Genomic DNA, 17,061 nt, shown 5'->3' with positions numbered 1-17,061 from the left:
TTGGGGCAATATTGGGTTCCGTGTGGTGTGCCAAACAGTGGCCACCTGCTTGGCGGCAATGTGGCCTCACAAACAATATCACAGCATTAGAACTCTTTCCCATTCTAGTGGCATTGACACTCTGGTCGGATACCTTGGCTAACAAGAAATTGGTCATCCGGTCAGACAATATGGCAGCTGTCCATGCAATTAATAATCAGGTGGCGTCATGTCCCATAGTAATAGGCTTATTAAGGCATATGGTGAGCATGTTTCTCCAGTATAATATCCAGATAGCAGCAAAGCATGTGCAAGGGGTTCAGAACAAGGCAGCTGATGCGCTTTCTCGCTTGCAGTGGGAAAGGTTCCGGGCGGAATGGCGGGAGGTGCAGCAGGAAATGACGCCCTTCAAAGAGGAATATTGGAAACTAATGCATTAGAAGGTCAACTACAAAATATGGCTGAAAAGGCTTTAGCTGTGGGAACAAGGCAACGGTACCGGCGTTGTGTGGACACTTTTCGGAACTTTACAGCTGATGTTTCCGAGCTTCCAGACAATTTTCAGCAACTGGTGATGCGGGTCAAACAGTTTGTGGTGTGGGCCAGGGGAGCCGGTAAATCTAGGTCATGGGTGATAGAGCACCTATCGGCAACAGCATATCATTCAAAGCTAAAGGGTTTTGAGGATCCCACTAAAGGTTTTGGGGCATATCAGCAACAACCGGCGATAATTATCGCTAAGCGCACTCAGCGCTAGGATAATTATCGCCGGCTATCGCTGGATTCTATCGCGGAGATAGCGTGCTATCAGCAACGCATATCTCCAAAGCCATAGAAATCCAAGCGTTAGATACAAAACAGTGCGATTATCCCTGGAAAACCAGTGATAATCGCACTGCGACAGGCGATATCTTGCTGATAGGGCAGGGTTTACTTAGCCATGTAATCCACCTCCCATTGGATTACATGGCTAAATCAGATTAAAAGCAAGCGTAGAGAAACCTGCGTTAAGCGCGGTTAGCGCTTCTTTTATTATCGCTAAGCAGGTTACCGATTTCCTTGTTAATTGGAGAAATGTCGTTTAGTGACCTTCTCCACGTAAGTTTGGCAAGGTACGCCCACTTTGCATCTTATTAAAAATGCAAAGCTGGGCGTTAATGGAAAGGGCGCTAAGGCAAGGATTCACGTGGTAGCGTGACCTTGCTGATAAGGCGATAAAATTATTGCCGCTTTTTGGCCGAAAACGGACGCAAAAGCGGCAATAATTTTATTGCGTCACATTGATGATATACCCCTTTGTTCTAAGGGAAGCCTTGAAAGGTTGGGCCAAAGGAGAAAGCAAAAAACAGGATCACAGGTTCCCAATAGATTTTAACACACAAAATTCTAATGGACCACCTCCATTTGGTTTGCTACTCCAAATTCGAAAGTACGCTGTTTTGGGTAACCGTTTCCCTGGCCTTCTTTGGGATCTTTCGCATTAGCGAACTGGTAGCCAGAGCAAAAGGGGATAAAAGCAGCAGGACCCTGTTGGTTAAGGACATATGCCTTGGGACACACAATGTATCATTATGGGTGAGACACTCTAAGACAGATCAAGTGCGAAGGGGACGCTACATTACACTGAATCTGATGGAGGGGCACAGCCCATATTGCCCAGTTAAGCTGCTGGCAGGGTACATCCAGGAACGGGAAGGGGTCAATGGCGACAACTACCTTCTCACCCACAAAGATACGACCCCGGTAACACTTTATCAGTTTAAAAGGGTGTTAGCGGCAACTGTGCAAATAGCAGGGCTCCAAGGGCATCACTATATCACACATTCCTTTCGCATTGGGGCAGCTCCCACAGCCTTCCAGGAGGTAATGTCGGCAAATGCAATAAAACGAATAGGAAGATGGGAATCAGACAGGTTTCGGGTTTACATTCGCCCAAACACTCAACAGATAAACGATTAAGAGGCAGGTTTGGTGGGGATTTTGTTGTAGGGGTCATTATTACACTTATGTACACCAAGTTACATGTATAATAAAAGGCTTATTGAAGACTCATACTCAACCTTTATGTGCTTCTGTTCTACTCCACAGAGTGTAAAACTATGTGGGTCATCTGGCACTCTTACGTTTCCATGGCTGCTGACAGAGCCCGCAACATTGGGTGGAATGCGGCACTCCCGTTTCAACGTAGAAGGGTGCGATGGTTTGGAAAGCCAGGGTTGCACTGGAGAGAATTGGGGCGCGTCATTGAAGAGTTCTGCACCTACTCAAAGGACCCGGACGTTTTAGTAATTCATCTAGGGGGAAATGATCTTCCAGTGATGAGGCGGGGTAAGCTACTTCACATGTTAAAGTAGGATCTCACCAATTTACCCAGATAACATGGAAGTTGTATGGTCCGAGATCATTCCCAGAAGGGTATGGGCTGGTGCACGCTCCCAAACGGGGATAGAGTTGTCAAGGAGGAGGCTAAACAGCCTCATGGCCAAATTTCTATGGGGGGTAGGTTTAGGCGGCATCAGACACACCCTGATTAACTTGCGGCAGCCACACTATTACAGTGCAGATGGAGTGTACCTATCGGATACTGGAATAGATGTCCTGCTACGGAATATGCTAGCAGCATTGAATGCAAGGGGCTGTTGGTAGTTCTAAGAATTGGGGCCGCAGGTATGGCGGGTGGCCTCACTGGCAGCGATAGCTCCCATCGAGGCATGGCGGTACTTACAAAGCGATCCAACAGGAATAAAACAGGTTGCCAAGCGGCGCACTGACCGCAAACGGGACAGTCAGGATCCAGGGGGTAAAGGCAAGCTCCCCAAGGGCCTTTGTTCACATGAACTGGAAGCAAACAATTAATTACCCAAATAAGGGCAGAGCCTGTGGCATGGAAGAAGTTGGGTACCAGTTACCGGGTCACCTTCACAGAGATGGGTGGAGGAACAGTCCACCACGGTCTGGCGGACGGGAAGCACGTAGGCTTGCCCAGGTAACAAAAAAGTTTAGACACACCGGAAGTGAATAGTCAATCAATCAATCATAGCATTTGTAAAGCGCACTACTTACCCGTGAGGGTCTCAAGGAGCTTGGGGGGAATGATGCTACTGCTCAAAAAGCCAGGTCTTGAGGCGACTTCTGAAGCTCAGCAGGTCTTCGGTCTGCCGTAGGTGGATGGGGAGGGTGTTCCAGGTCTTGGCGGCGAGGTGGGAGAACGATCTGCCGCCGGAGGTCGCTCTTCAGATGCGGGGGACTGTGGCGAGGGCGAGGTTGGCGGAGCGAAGCTGGCGGGTGGGGGTGTAGAAGCTGAGTCGTCTGTTGAGGTATGCTGGTCCGGTATTGTGGAGTGCCTTGTGTGCATGGTTGAGGAGCTTGATGGTTATCCTCTTTTTCACGGGGAGCCAGTGCAGGTCTCTCAGGTGGGATGTGATGTGGCTGCGGCGAGGGATGTCGAGGATCAGGCATGCAGAGGCGTTCTGAATGCGTTGAAGTCGTTTCAGGAGTTTGGCTGAGGCTCCTGCGTAGAGGGCGTTTCCGTAGTCCAACCTGCTGCTGACGAGGGCCTTGTTGACCGTTCTTCTCGTCTCGGTGGGGATCCACTTGTAGATCTTGCGGAACATGCGGAGGGTGTTGAAGCGGGAGCAAGAGACGGCGTTGACCTGCTTTGTCATGGAGAGGGTGGAGTCGAGGATGACTCCTAGGTTGCCTGCGTGGTCTGTGGGTGCTGGAGCTGTTCCCAGTGCGGTCGGCCACCAGGAATCGTCTCAGGCAGAGGGGGTGGATCCGATGATCAGGACTTCCGTCTTGTCCGAGTTCAGCTTCAGTCGGCTGCTCTTCATCTACTCGGCGACGGCTTTTATTCCTTTGTGGAGGTTGGTTTTGGCGGTGTGGGGGTCCTTGGTGAGGGAGAGGATCAGCTGGGTGTCATCGGCGTAGGAGATGATGTTGAGGTCGTGCAGTCGGGCGACGTGGGCGAGCGGTGGCATGTAGATGTTAAACAGCGTTGGGCTGAGGGATGAGCCCTGGGGTACGCGGCAGATGATCTCGGTGGCTTCAGAGCGGAAAGGGGGGAGGCAGACGCTCTGAGTTCTGCCGGAGAGAAAGGAGGTGGTCCAGTCCAGGGCCTTCTCTTGGATCCCGGTGTCGTGGAGGCATTTGCGTAGTGTGCGGTGGCAGATCGTGTCAAAGGCGGCTGACAGGTCCAGGAGGATGAGGGCCGCTGTTTCTCCGTTGTCTAGCAGGGCACTGATGTCATCAATAGCGGAGATGAGGGCAGTTTCAGTGCTGTGGTTACTGCGGAACCCGGACTGGGACAGGTCCAGGATGCTGTTCTCCTCAAGGTAGCGGGTCAGTTGTTTGTTGACTGTCTTCTCGATGACCTTCGCCGGGAACGGGAGCAGGGAGATGGGCCGGAAGTTCTTGAGGTCCTTTGGGTCCGCCTTGGGTTTCTTGAGTAAGGCGTTGATCTCGGCATGCTTCCAGCTTTTCGGGAAGGTTGCTGTCTCAAAGGAAATGTTGATGGCTTTCCGGATATGGGGTACGATGGTGGTGCTGGCTTTGTTGAAGATGTGGTCTGGGCATTGGTCTGACGGGGATCCGGAGTGGATGGTGTTCATGATTTTGATGGTGTCGTCGTCGTTTATGTTGGTCCAGGAGAGCAGGCAGTCGGTGAGGATGATGGTCGTGGAGGCGGCGGTCTCAGTGGTTGTCGGGGGGGTCGTGGCGTTGAAGCTGTCGTGGATGTCTGCGACCCTGCGATGGAAGAAGGTGGCAAGCGAGTCGCACAGGTCTTGCGAAGGTGGGATGTCGTTGGTGTTGGAGCTGGGGTTGGAGAGTTCCTTCACGATGTTGAAGAGCTCTTTGCTGTTGTGTGCGTTGTTGTCTAGGCGGTCTTTGAAGGAGGCCCTTTTGGCGGATCTGATAAGGTGATGGTGTCTGCGGGTGGCGTTCTTGTGGGCTGCGTAGCTGTCGGGTGTTTGTTCACGGTGCCAGTTCTTCTCTAGCTTTCGGCAGGTTTACTTGGAGGTCTGGAGTCTTCAGTGAACCAGCTGGTTGGGTGGGAGTGAACGCTTACCTGGAAGGAAATGTGTGGACACCGGAAGTGAAAGGGTCATCCGGTTGGGTTGGAAGCAGACTCTTACCCAAGGGAGTGTGTGGCAACCGGAAGTAAAAGGTTACCCGGTCGGACTGGAAGCAGAAGCTTGTCCGGAGTGAAAGGGAAGGGTTGCGTCCCCAGGTGCAGAGGCGTAGCTAGAGTTCGTGGCGCCCGGGGCTATCTCTCAGATAGCCGCCCCTGGGGAGGGGGGGTTGCTGGTGGAAAAGGATGGCGAGCACCTGAAAGAGATCCGAGAGACACGTAGTATCGCCGCTAATAGTTACCTCAATCATGCAAGTTACATGCACATACATGACAAGGTCCAAGGCTACACAGTTGAATACACTGGTGACTGGCAGTACAAAAGAGAACACACAGACTGCATGATCTATCTGGGGACTCAGAAAAACCACATGTGACATCCATCAGAGAGCTGCATGAATAATTACCTGGTAATCCCCTCAGCACAATGCAAACATGCACATACATGACACTGTTCAGGGATCCATCATCTACAGCTGACATTAAATGACCATTCATCATGGTCCCCCCATTAAAGCAGTGCACTTTGTGATCTGCATGGTACATGTTATTTGCAGCAGGCACATTAACTCTCTGTGCTACCTTTCCAGGAGTCAACCCTTCCACTAGACAAAACTCCGATCTCTCTCTAGGAAGAACATTCATCCCCAAAGTTATTGTTGGACCTGGCCCTTCTTGCAGGGTCATCCCTAAACTTTTTGCCTCCCTCCTGTATTTTTTCTGACCTGGTGTTGGCTGTTTTATGACTCTGGGCACCTTACCACTGCTAACCAGTGCTAAGGTGCATATGCTCTCCCTATGGTAAAATGCATTATGTGAATTGACTTCCATGTTTGGCTATTTGGTTTACTATCAGTCCCTAGTAGAGTGCACCAGGGGTGCCAAGGGCTTGTATATCCAAATGCTGCTAGTGGGCTTGCAGCACTGGTTGTGCCACCCACAGAAGCAGCCGGGTAAAATGTGTCTAAACTCTGCCATTGCAGAACCTGCATGCAGTCTGGTACTGTCATGCTGACTGGGCAAGTGTCCCCACTTGCAGGTCCCTAAACCTTCCCTTACCTTCATATTAGTCACCCCTATGGTAGGCCCTAGGGCAGGGTGCATTGTAAGGATAAGGTAGGACATGCCCTGAGGTGTGTGGCATGTCCTAATAGTGAATTACAGCCATTTTCGTTTTTCACTATTGTAAGGCTACCTGCTCTCCATAGGCCAGAATGGGCTGCTAGATTATAACACTCTATAATCCTAGCAGGCTCAGGAAGCATGGTAGAAATTCGTGTTTAGTATGCCTGAACTCAGAATAATAAAATACATCTTTTAGTAAAGTTTATTTTAATATCCTGTGTTTGCAAATGCTACTTTTAGAAAGTTAGCATTTGCTTGCTTAACCCTTTCAGTCCGCCTCTGGAGGGGAGGGCTATCCTCTTTGTGTGTAGCTTGAGTGACAGGGCTGGGAAGTTCCAGGAGACAGGCTGGGGCTGCCAGGTGGTGAATAGAAAAATTACACCAGGATGGGTGGGAGGAGTGCACCTTGACTCTGAATAGGACAGTGCTCTGCCTCCACAATGCTGGCTCCACCCCCTGGGGAGCGTCTGATGTCTCTGCCCTGCCTGCTGAAAGAAGAAGCCAGAGTCTCCACAACAAAGTGCTCCTCACTGAAAAGAACTGGACTGGGATTATGCAAAGGCCCCCCTGGCCTGTAAAGACAAAAGAAACTGAGTATAAATGTAGGAGCCCTGCTCCTAAGAAATCAGATCCTGATTGAACCACGAAGGAACTCTGCCTGACCAGAAGGACCTGGAAGAAGCTGAAGGAGGAGTAACTTTCCCTGACCTGGGGGATTGGCCTGCAGTTGGTGCCTTGCTGAGAAAGGAGAGGAAAAGACTGAAAGAGACTTTGCACTTTGTTTTTCATCTATCTCCAAGGGCTTGGAAGAGAGCTGGCCCCCTGAACTGAGTCCCAGGACCATTGGACTCATCTGCCTACAAAAACTGAGTTGCCCGAACAATTCTTGCTTGTTTCCCGCTGGATTTGTCCCCAGTACGCCTCGTACTACATCCGCCGCGAAGCTGTGTCTTTGCCGCCCGGCACCGTGTGTCTACGCTGAACCAAAATGCGTTAGTACGCACCGCTGCCAACGTACTGCACCGTGCCGTACTCAGAGCCGAGAAGCCACAGTACGCTGATCCTCCCCGTACGCTGTACGCCGCCGAGAAGTGTCGCCGCCGATCCTCACCGAAGGTACGGCCCGAACGCCGACACCACGGACTCTGCAAGCTGATCCGGATCATCCGCCCATACCCCTGAAGGTCCCGTACCAACGCCGCGTCCCGACGCCGCGAACGGACCAGACCGAGTACGCTGCCGAACTACGACCCGGACCCATCAACTTGTCCCGCACTGTCCGTCGCGGACCCCACGAACTTAAGGTACTTTGTCCTGTTCGCACCGCAGTGTGCATGTCCCGGACCCCGGAGTCCGCACCGATTGTTTGACTCGTACTTTCTTTGTTTTTAATGCAGACGAGTCGTACACCCAGGTACGAACCGTACAAAGCCAGAATTGAGTAAAAGAAGCATATTTTTGCATTTTAAGCCTTTTTGCAAGAACATTGAACTTTGAAATAATACTGTGGTCATTTCTAAACGTTATTCTGGTCTTGTGCTAAGCCTTATATAAAGAGAACTATTTTTGATACAACCTTGACTGGTGTCCATTTGTGGTGTGTCATTGTATTACTGTATGTGTTCACAAATGCTTAACCTATCGCGCCCTGAGAATAGTCTTGACTGCTTGCGCCACACTACCTAAAGGGTGAGCAGGGGTTATTTGAAAGGGTGATCCCCTTATCCTGACTTAGAATTGAGAGTCCCTGCTTGTCACAAGTGTATACCTGTGCCAACTAGAGACCCCCATTTCTAACATTGGTGGTCAGCGGTGAGGATTTGAATTTGCATTTGTAATTCATGTACAGTGATTGAGTGAACGCCACGTAGTGAGTTCAGACCGATAACGCAGCCACACAGTATTGATTTTTATTTTGCTGAAGAATCTCCACTTTAAGAAACCATGCCTAGCTCAGTCAATGGAGGCGGGGCGTCCTCTATATTCTCTGTAGTTGATGACATAGATTGGGAGGAGAGGGCACTGCTGAAGTGCACAAATAAAGTCTTGAAAGGATACCTCTCCAAGTGCAGAATTAACCCAACTGGATTGAAAAACAAGGAGCAGTATACAAAGGCGCTGAGGGCCTGGTACGAATCCAAGTTCCCAGAGAATGTGCTGGAGGTGACACCCCCAGAAGGTGCTTCTAAGCCTGGCAGAGGCCTGTCGCCAGAGGAGATGGCCGACAGGAGGGCTGCAAGAGCACATGAAGTGGAGATAGCAAAACTGCGAATGGAACTGGAAAGACAAAGGCTGGCCATGGAGCATGAAGTAAGAATGAGGGAGTTGGATCTCGAGGCCAAGAGTTTAGACAACTTTCCCTCTTGTGGCAGCAATATTGAATTTTATAGTGCTGAGAGAGTAGTACGCCCACCCATAGATGTGGCGCCTGATTTGAAGGAGGGGGTTAACATACACCAGGAGGTTCAAGGGCATGAGGTAGCTCCAGTAGTGCGCAGTATCCCTGAAGGGAATAGGGTAACTGGCGCAGGGGTTCATAGTCCTAGTGGAGGGAGGGACACTCTACTGACTCTAGCTGAGAGGTACAGGGAGAGGGGTTCCCCCAAAATTGAAGTCCTGGTGGGTGAGTGTGAAGACTGCCCAGAAGAGTGTGGGTTGTGTGACAGAGACCGTCAGATACTGTCTAGCCAGTCTCAGGAGAGTGGTGTGGAGTACGTGTGTGAGGCACTGGATGGTAAGGTGAAGGATAGTTTGGTTAACCCTGCTAGGGGGCTGTGTGATCCAATTGTGGGAGAGCATATTGTAAGTCCCTGTTTTCCAGAGCTATGCCAACACCTGTGTGAGGGTGAGTTCTCTGACCGCAGAGAGCCCACATTGAAGGCAGACCTTTTGGTGGATTTCAGAGGGTCTGGAGAGGCATTGGGGAGTGACCCCGTGGGGAGTGGCTCGGGTATCTTCCAACCCAGAGTGGTGGAAGTGGTGCAGAGTAGCCCAGCTAGGTCCCCTGGTAGTGGGAGGGGTGTAGGGGCTCACGTCCTGTCTCAGTGGAGAAGGAGTGAGTGTGGGGCTGCGTGCCCCCAGGTGCCCGAAACCCAGTCTCAGAGCCTGCATGGTTCTTTAAGGGAACACCAGGCGGGGAGCCTAGGCTGTCCTGATGGTCCGCCCGTTGAGGGGGATTCCCTAGAGTCTAGTGGACGGGGAGTGTCTGTAAGCAGGCCTCCCTCGGTTCTGGTGTCTGGCAGTACCGCTCCAGTTGGGAGGGTGCAGAAGTCCAGAGTGAGGGGTGAGAGGGGGAAAGAGTCCCCAGTGGAAGAACCAGTGGGTCAGGGGCCAGCCAGAAGGGCTGCGTCACCAGTGAATGACCATGGTGACACCACTTCTGTCCTGGGGGATCTTCAGGCACTGTCAGATGGACAGGGGTCGGGAGATCAGCGCCAGGCAGACTGTCACACGACACATAAGTTATGTGTCACCCTCAGGGGGGGCATGAGTGCTCCCCGGTAAGTCCTGGTGCGCCATGCGAGCGTTCAACCACATGGGTTGGACCTAGGGTTGGGAAGCAAGGTTCAGGTGTTGTCTGACCTGGAGGGTAGGACCACTGTAAGCAGTGTCCTGACCCATGTTGCTTCTAGGGGTACCACGCCAGTTGGGAGTGGGCAGTACTCTGGAAGGGGGTGCAGAGGGAGGTAGTCCTCGCCTCTGACCCCGGCTCAACTGAAGGGTTTAGACCCTAGGTTGGAGGGCCAGGATCAGGGTGTCCCCCCTGACCTGGACGACCAGTTGCAGGATAGAACCCCTGAACTGGTGGGTGAATTGCGCAGGACACCTGCCCCAGGTGCCCTGGCAATTCTGGAAGGGGGTACCACTCCAGGTGGGAGGGTACAGAGCCCCAAGAGGGAGGACCGGGTGTGGGAGAGGCCACCCCAGTCTTTATTCCAGCTGCCGGGTACAGTCCTGGGGCTGGTGGGTCAGTGCCAGGATGTCATACCTGACCTGACAAGGAGGAGAAGGGACAAAGGGTGCCAAGCACCTGGGGCTACTGCCCCCCGCTCCCTGGCGCCACAGAGGTTTGAGAGCCCTAAGAGGCATACGGCCTGGGTCTCATCCCTGACTACTGTCAGTGGCCACGGTAGCCTTTTGCTGTCTGTCTGTTGGGACACACCTGTGGGCCAGTTAAGGTTAGGAGTTGCACAGGTGGTGTCCACAGGTGAGGAGAAGGGGTCCCCATGGATTGGCTTGGTGGGCCCTGAGAGTATGGACAGAGGGAGTCCAATAGGTTTAGATTGGCGTAGAATGGGAGTCTGCCCCTGCAGTTTGTGGGCCAGGTCCTTGTTCTATCGCCCCAAGCAGGGAAGACCATCACGGTGGTGATTGGTCTACCCTGCGTTTTGGCTGGAAGGGGGATGTGTTGGACTTGGCCCTTCTTGCAGGGTCATCCCTAAACTTTTTGCCTTCCTCCTGTATTTTTTCTGACCTGGTGTTGGCTGTTTTATGACTCTGGGCACCTCACCACGGCTAACCAGTGCTAAGGTGCATATGCTCTCCCTATGGTAAAATTTATTATGTGAATTGACTTCCATGTTTGGCTATTTGGTTTACTATCAGTCCCTAGTAGAGTGCACCAGGGGTGCCAAGGGCTTGTATATCCAAATGCTGCTAGTGGGCTTGCAGCACTGGTTGTGCCACCCACAGAAGTAGCCGGGTAAAATGTGTCTAAGGTCTGCCATTGCAGAACCTGCATGCAGTCTGGTACTGTCATGCTGACTGGGCAAGTGTCCCCACTTGCCAGTCCCTAAACCTTCCCTTACCTTCATATTAGTCACCCCTATGGTAGGCCCTAGGGCAGGGTGCATTGTAAGGATAAGGTAGGACATGCCCTGAGGTGTGTGGCATGTCCTAATAGTGAATTACAGCCATTTTCGTTTTTCACTATTGTAAGGCTACCTGCTCTCCATAGGCCAGAATGGGCTGCTAGATTATAACACTCTATAATCCTAGAAGGCTCAGGAAGCATGGTAGAAATTTGTGTTTAGTATGCCTGAACTCAGAATAATAAAATACATCTTTTAGTAAAGTTTATTTTAATATCCTGTGTTTGCAAATGCTACTTTTAGAAAGTTAGCATTTGCTTGCTTAACCCTTTCAGTCCGCCTCTGGAGGGGAGGGCTATCCTCTTTGTGTGTAGCTTGAGTGACAGGGCTGGGAAGTTCCAGGAGACAGGCTGGGGCTGCCAGGTGGTGAATAGAAAGATTACACCAGGATGGGTGGGAGGAGTGCACCTTGACTCTGAATGGGACAGTGCTCTGCCTCCACAATGCTGGCTCCACCCCCTGGGGAGCGTCTGATGTCTCTGCCCTGCCTGCTGAAAGAAGAAGCCAGAGTCTCCACAACAAAGTGCTCCTCACTGAAAAGAACTGGACTGGGATTATGCAAAGGCCCCCCTGGCCTGTAAAGACAAAAGAAACTGAGTATAAATGTAGGAGCCCTGCTCCTAAGAAATCAGATCCTGATTGAACCACGAAGAAACTCTGCCTGACCAGAAGGACCTGGAAGAAGCTGAAGGAGGAGTAACTTTCCCTGACCTGGGGGATTGGCCTGCAGTTGGTGCCTTGCTGAGAAAGGAGAGGAAAAGACTGAAAGAGACTTTGCACTTTGTTTTTCATCTATCTCCAAGGGCTTGGAAGAGAGCTTGCCCCCTGAACTGAGTCCCAGGACCATTGGACTCATCTGCCTTCAAAAACTGAGTTGCCTGGACAATTCTTGCTTGTTTCCCGCTGGATTTGGCCCCAGTACGCCTCGTACTACATCCGCCGCGAAGCCGTGTCTTTGCCGCCCGGCACCGTGTGTCTACGCTGAACCAAAAAGCGTTAGTACGCACCGTATCCCTCCCTGGTGCATTGCACCTAACCTTCCCCGCCGATTCGAGACGTACATCCCTGGCTGCCGAACCCTGTACGCTGGACTCAAGCTTCGCTGTCCCGCAGGTACGGTCCGTACGCTGCCAACGTACTGCACCGTGCCGTACTCAGAGCCGAGAAGCCGCAGTACGCTGATCCTCCCCATACGCTGTATGGCGCCGAGAAGTGTCGCCGCCGATCCGCACCGAACGTACGGCCCGAACGCCGATGCCACGGACTCTGCAAGCTGATCCGGATCATCCGCCCGTACCCCTGAAGGTCCCGTACCAATGCCGCGTCCCGACGCCGCGACCGGACCAGACCGAGTACGCTGCCGAACTACGACCCGGACCCATCAACTTGTCCCGCACTGTCCGTCGCGGACCCCTCGAACTTAAGGTACTTTGTCCTGTTCGCACCGCAGTGTGCATGTCCCGGACCCCGGAGTCCGCACCGATTGTTTGACTCGTACTTTCTTTGTTTTTAATGCAGAATTGAGTAAAAGAAGCCTATTTTTGCATTTTAAGCCTTTTTGCAAGAACATTGAACTTTGAAATAATACTGTGGTCATTTCTAAACGTTATTCTGGTCTTGTGCTAAGCCTTAAATAAAGAGAACTATTTTTGATACAACCTTGACTGGTGTCCATTTGTGGTGTGTCATTGTATTACTGTATGTGTTCATAAATGCTTAACCTATCGCGCCCTGAGAATAGTCTTGACTGCTTGCGCCACACTACCTAAAGGGTGAGCAGGGGTTATTTGAAAGGGTGATCCCCTTATCCTGACTTAGAATTGAGAGTCCCTGCTTGTCACAAGTGTATACCTGTGCCAACTAGAGACCCCCATTTCTAACAGTTATCATGACATTTTTATTGTTTCTGAAAATTGCTGGAGGCCGGGAAGGAGGCAGCAAGTTTTTTTCAAACCATAATATACTTGTAAACACTACGCACCCACCCGAAATAGGTACCCAGTGCGGTCACACCGTTCACATCGCCCTAACCTACTCAAGGTTTATGTGACCTCAGTGACAGAGTCACAGCGACTGGATCACTGTTGCTCTAGGGTGTGCTGCTTCGTAGGCCTGCCCGCAAGACTGGAGATGAACTTCAGTATGGATTGTGGTGGACAGGCCTTCAAGGTAAACCCACAATTGACACCACTAGGGTACACCTGCTTGTGCTAAGACATCAAGCCTTCTAAGGTCTAGTGGGGCCTTCTAAGGTCCAGCATGGGAATGTGGTCCATCAGTAGAGTGGTCTGGTGGACTGGTCATGAAGGCTGAACCCGGTTCCCCAGTTCCAAATTCGACAGCTCTGGCCATAGTGCCACATCCTCTCCCCCACTGCACACCATACTTCCCCACTGAGAGAAACTCGCACTGCCTTCAGGTATAACCTAATTGTGCCCCCTATAAACACTTGGATGCGGCTCAATTCAAAGTATGCACTTGATAAGAGTAATATGCTGCCTAAAAAAAAAAGCAAAAGCAACCACTCATAGGGAATGAGTAAGTAAAGCATGTGAAATGTAAGCAGAAACAACATGGTTACCTTAACGATCTCTCACTCACTATTCAGAAATCAGCGAGTGGTTTTACCTGAAAAGTTATGGACATGACTAGAGGGCCCTGAAGGGAACCGTTTCAATGTCCATTGCTTAGATCCTTACAAAACGTAAGCAGTATGGTTTAAAAAGACCACATCCATAAACACAGAGCCATGGTACACATTGTGTTTTCCATCCACCCATCAACCAGGTATTGCAGTACCTCCAGGAATGGTACACTTTCCCACCTGGGAACAACAATGCAGTTCAAAGAAAGACAAGAAAACAAAAGTATCTCTTCCCTGGCAAACCCTGTAAAGTTATGCTGATGTATTTGGATGTGTATAAAACCAATCTGGCCACTTTGCAACCCCTCTGTCTTGCTTTATTTAGTTATGTATTTATTTTTCATATTTAAAACCTTCTATTTTTCTCCATCCCGCTGCACTTTGGAATAGAAAAATGTCAGAAAAAAGAGCATTTCTCGCAAGAGTGTTTTTCTTTTTTGGATCCATTTCACAGGGAAGCAACTAAATGAAAGAAGGAAAGAGAGGTTGTGAACCGTTTCTTCAAGTCACGGTTTTCAGTAAGTGAGGAGCAAGACAGAAAGAGAGGGAATAATAGGAAGAGAGGGGGGGACAGCTGCCAGCACTAAAAAGAAGAGGACATTGCCCGAGTCCTATTCCTTCTCTGCCCGTACCCGAACGTCCACGAAAGCAAGTCGAGCCTTATCTGAATGCCTTTGTCCTCCCCAAAAAATAGTGCCGCCTGGGGTGGACCGCCCCCACCGCCCACCCTAGCTAAGCCACTGCCCAGAGGATAGGTCACCAGAGCTGCACTGAATGTAAGGCATAGGCTCGCCTGATAAGTTAATGGTGTGTAAAGGATGGCTTGTAAGTAACCCTGGGCTGACAACTACGCTTCGCCCACGTAGTGTACGTAGCGCTGCCTGCTTCGCAGTTTTTTCGAAGTAGGCGAAGCAGGCAGCGCCTACGCACACGCCTGGGCGAAGCGTAGCTGCCTGCCGCCCACCACCCGCCTCCCGCCCGCCCTCCTTTTAAAAGATAACATTAATTTATAATAAAGAAAATTAAAAGGCACTTACCTGAAGCGTGGCGTCTCCGGGGATCCCTCTTCCTGGAAGAGCGAGCCCCGGAGACGCCGCGCTTCAGGTAAGTGCCTTTTAATTTTCTTTATTATAAATTAATGTTATCTTTTAAAAGGAGGGCGGGCAGGAGGCGGGTGGTGCGTAGTGGGGCTACGCGAAGCGCGTAGTGTGCGTAGATTTGGGCACACTACGTCCTGCTTTACGTAGCCCCACTACGCCCACTACACCCACCCTTACTTGTAAGTTGAAAATGCATAATAAACAGCAGCCTCAATTCTTCCATAAAACACAAATTTGGTGTGGTCTGAATTTATTGGGATTCAGGTGGGTTGACTATGTGGGGGGGGGGCTCTGCTAAGCCAGTCTGACCCATGACCAATCAGACAGTTCAGGCCTGCCTCTCATTCCAGGTCAGCTAGCTTCACAGGGAGCCACCCAGCAACCAAAAAAACATAACCGAAGTGCTGCTGACAACCCTACACCCCATTACACCCCATTACACCCCCTACACCCCATTACACCCCACTAAATTAAAATTACATTTTGCATCGTCAGTAATGGGTCAAATAAGATCAGCATCGTTAATAAGGACTCTCTCACCTTGCTTTATTATAGCGACTTCTACAGTAAACTTTTCCACATCACATGTCAAAGTACACTTATGTTTCTTCGGTCTTCCCTGTATTCTGCTACATAATAATCTGTAGCCTCACGTACAATAAAGGAGAAATGTTGTGGGCTTTGTGTAGGATTGTGGGTATGCAGATTACCCAGGCAGGTCTGTCCTGCGTCTCCTGACTGTTCCATAAAAAGTCCAGTAGTCTGCATTTCACCATAATTGTTCGTAAAGGCTTCCACACATCTACAGATATTAACGTTATATTTTAACACAAATTATGGATCTTAATTAGCGCATCAACTCACTGGAGGCACTTCAAGATAAGATGGAGATAGCATTTCTCTCCAGAGAATGAGAGCGAACATGACATGTACATTATAGGCATTTATGAAAAACAGAATTCAATATTTAGCAAATTCTTCCGATACTCAGAACCCTTTTTTTACAAGGCAAAAGATCTCCACTTATCGTGAAGATCACCAAAAATTAGAGCAAGGCTGAGCCAATCATTGCCACACAAGGTGCACATGAAGCAGCTAGCTAATAACTCGCTCGTATACAATCCATAATTTTGTAAATCTGCTTGCGTACATAAGGAATTAATCACCTAAACATATTAGTGCGACTTTAAAATAAACATTTTTCGCATCAGTTACCACAGCGCACTTATTTCTTCTCTAGATGGTATTCTCCTAGATACACCTCCGTAGCGTCCCTCTAAATAAATACCATGAATAAAAGTATGCTGTGGATTTGCAAGGGATTGTGGGTATGCATATTATCGAGCACCTTGCTTATTTCCGTACAAGCAGCTATGGCATACTAGCCAAGCTGTTGAACAATCTTTCCCTGTGGAGAGGGGGCGGGGCCTTGAAGGGGCGGGGCCTCCTTCAAAGAAGTACCTATGAGGCACTTTTGAACCCCAACCTGTCCCCAAACCCTTCCTCCCCCCAAAATAAACAAGCATTGGCGTAGCCAAAAGGTCTGGCCGTTAGGACCTTTTAAGTGTATAACTAGAGCTATTGGCTATGCCAATGTGTTAAGGTTATGTGGTAGAGCAGTGTGGCTGCTGTCTATCATATTGAAAAGTTATAATAAAAAAATGTTGATTCCTCTGATCCACTTCGCTAATACCTGACATGGTCTTTCTGGTTTCTGCCTATTTTAATGTACACTGGTGTAAATTGGTGTATACATTGGTGGTGCAACAGCAAAATACAATTTTGTCTACTGGAGCGTTCCTTTAAATTTGGATTGTGGCTGTTTTTGCCCTCTGTCACTCATCCAATTCTACATTCAGTGCATATATTTTTCATTTCGATCCCCGGCGCCGGCAGCAGGTTAGCCCAGCACCCAGGGCCCCCGGTGTGCCGCACGGGTGGGGGCCGGTTTTGGGCGAAAGGGGGGGAGGGGGTTATCGGGGTAGGTGGTGAGCGAGCACTTTGCCAGGGCCGGTTGTGGTTCCCAGTCCGGTCATGCCAGCACCTTGTGACTCTGGGCAATAGCTCGCTTAATCTTCCCCACGGCCCCCAGCGCCGGGACACCTTTCCTGAGGTAGCTGCTTGCTTTACAAATGCTCATATTTCATGTTCATTTCATATATTTTTAGTCTCCCTCATTGTGTGTTAATTTAATGAATGTATTTTGTTGGG

The sequence above is a fragment of the Triturus cristatus genome, chromosome 4_2 (assembly GCF_964204655.1).
Source record: "Triturus cristatus chromosome 4_2, aTriCri1.1, whole genome shotgun sequence".
NCBI classification, from domain to species: domain Eukaryota; kingdom Metazoa; phylum Chordata; class Amphibia; order Caudata; family Salamandridae; genus Triturus; species Triturus cristatus.
Note: the sequence above shows the minus strand (reverse complement) of the source record.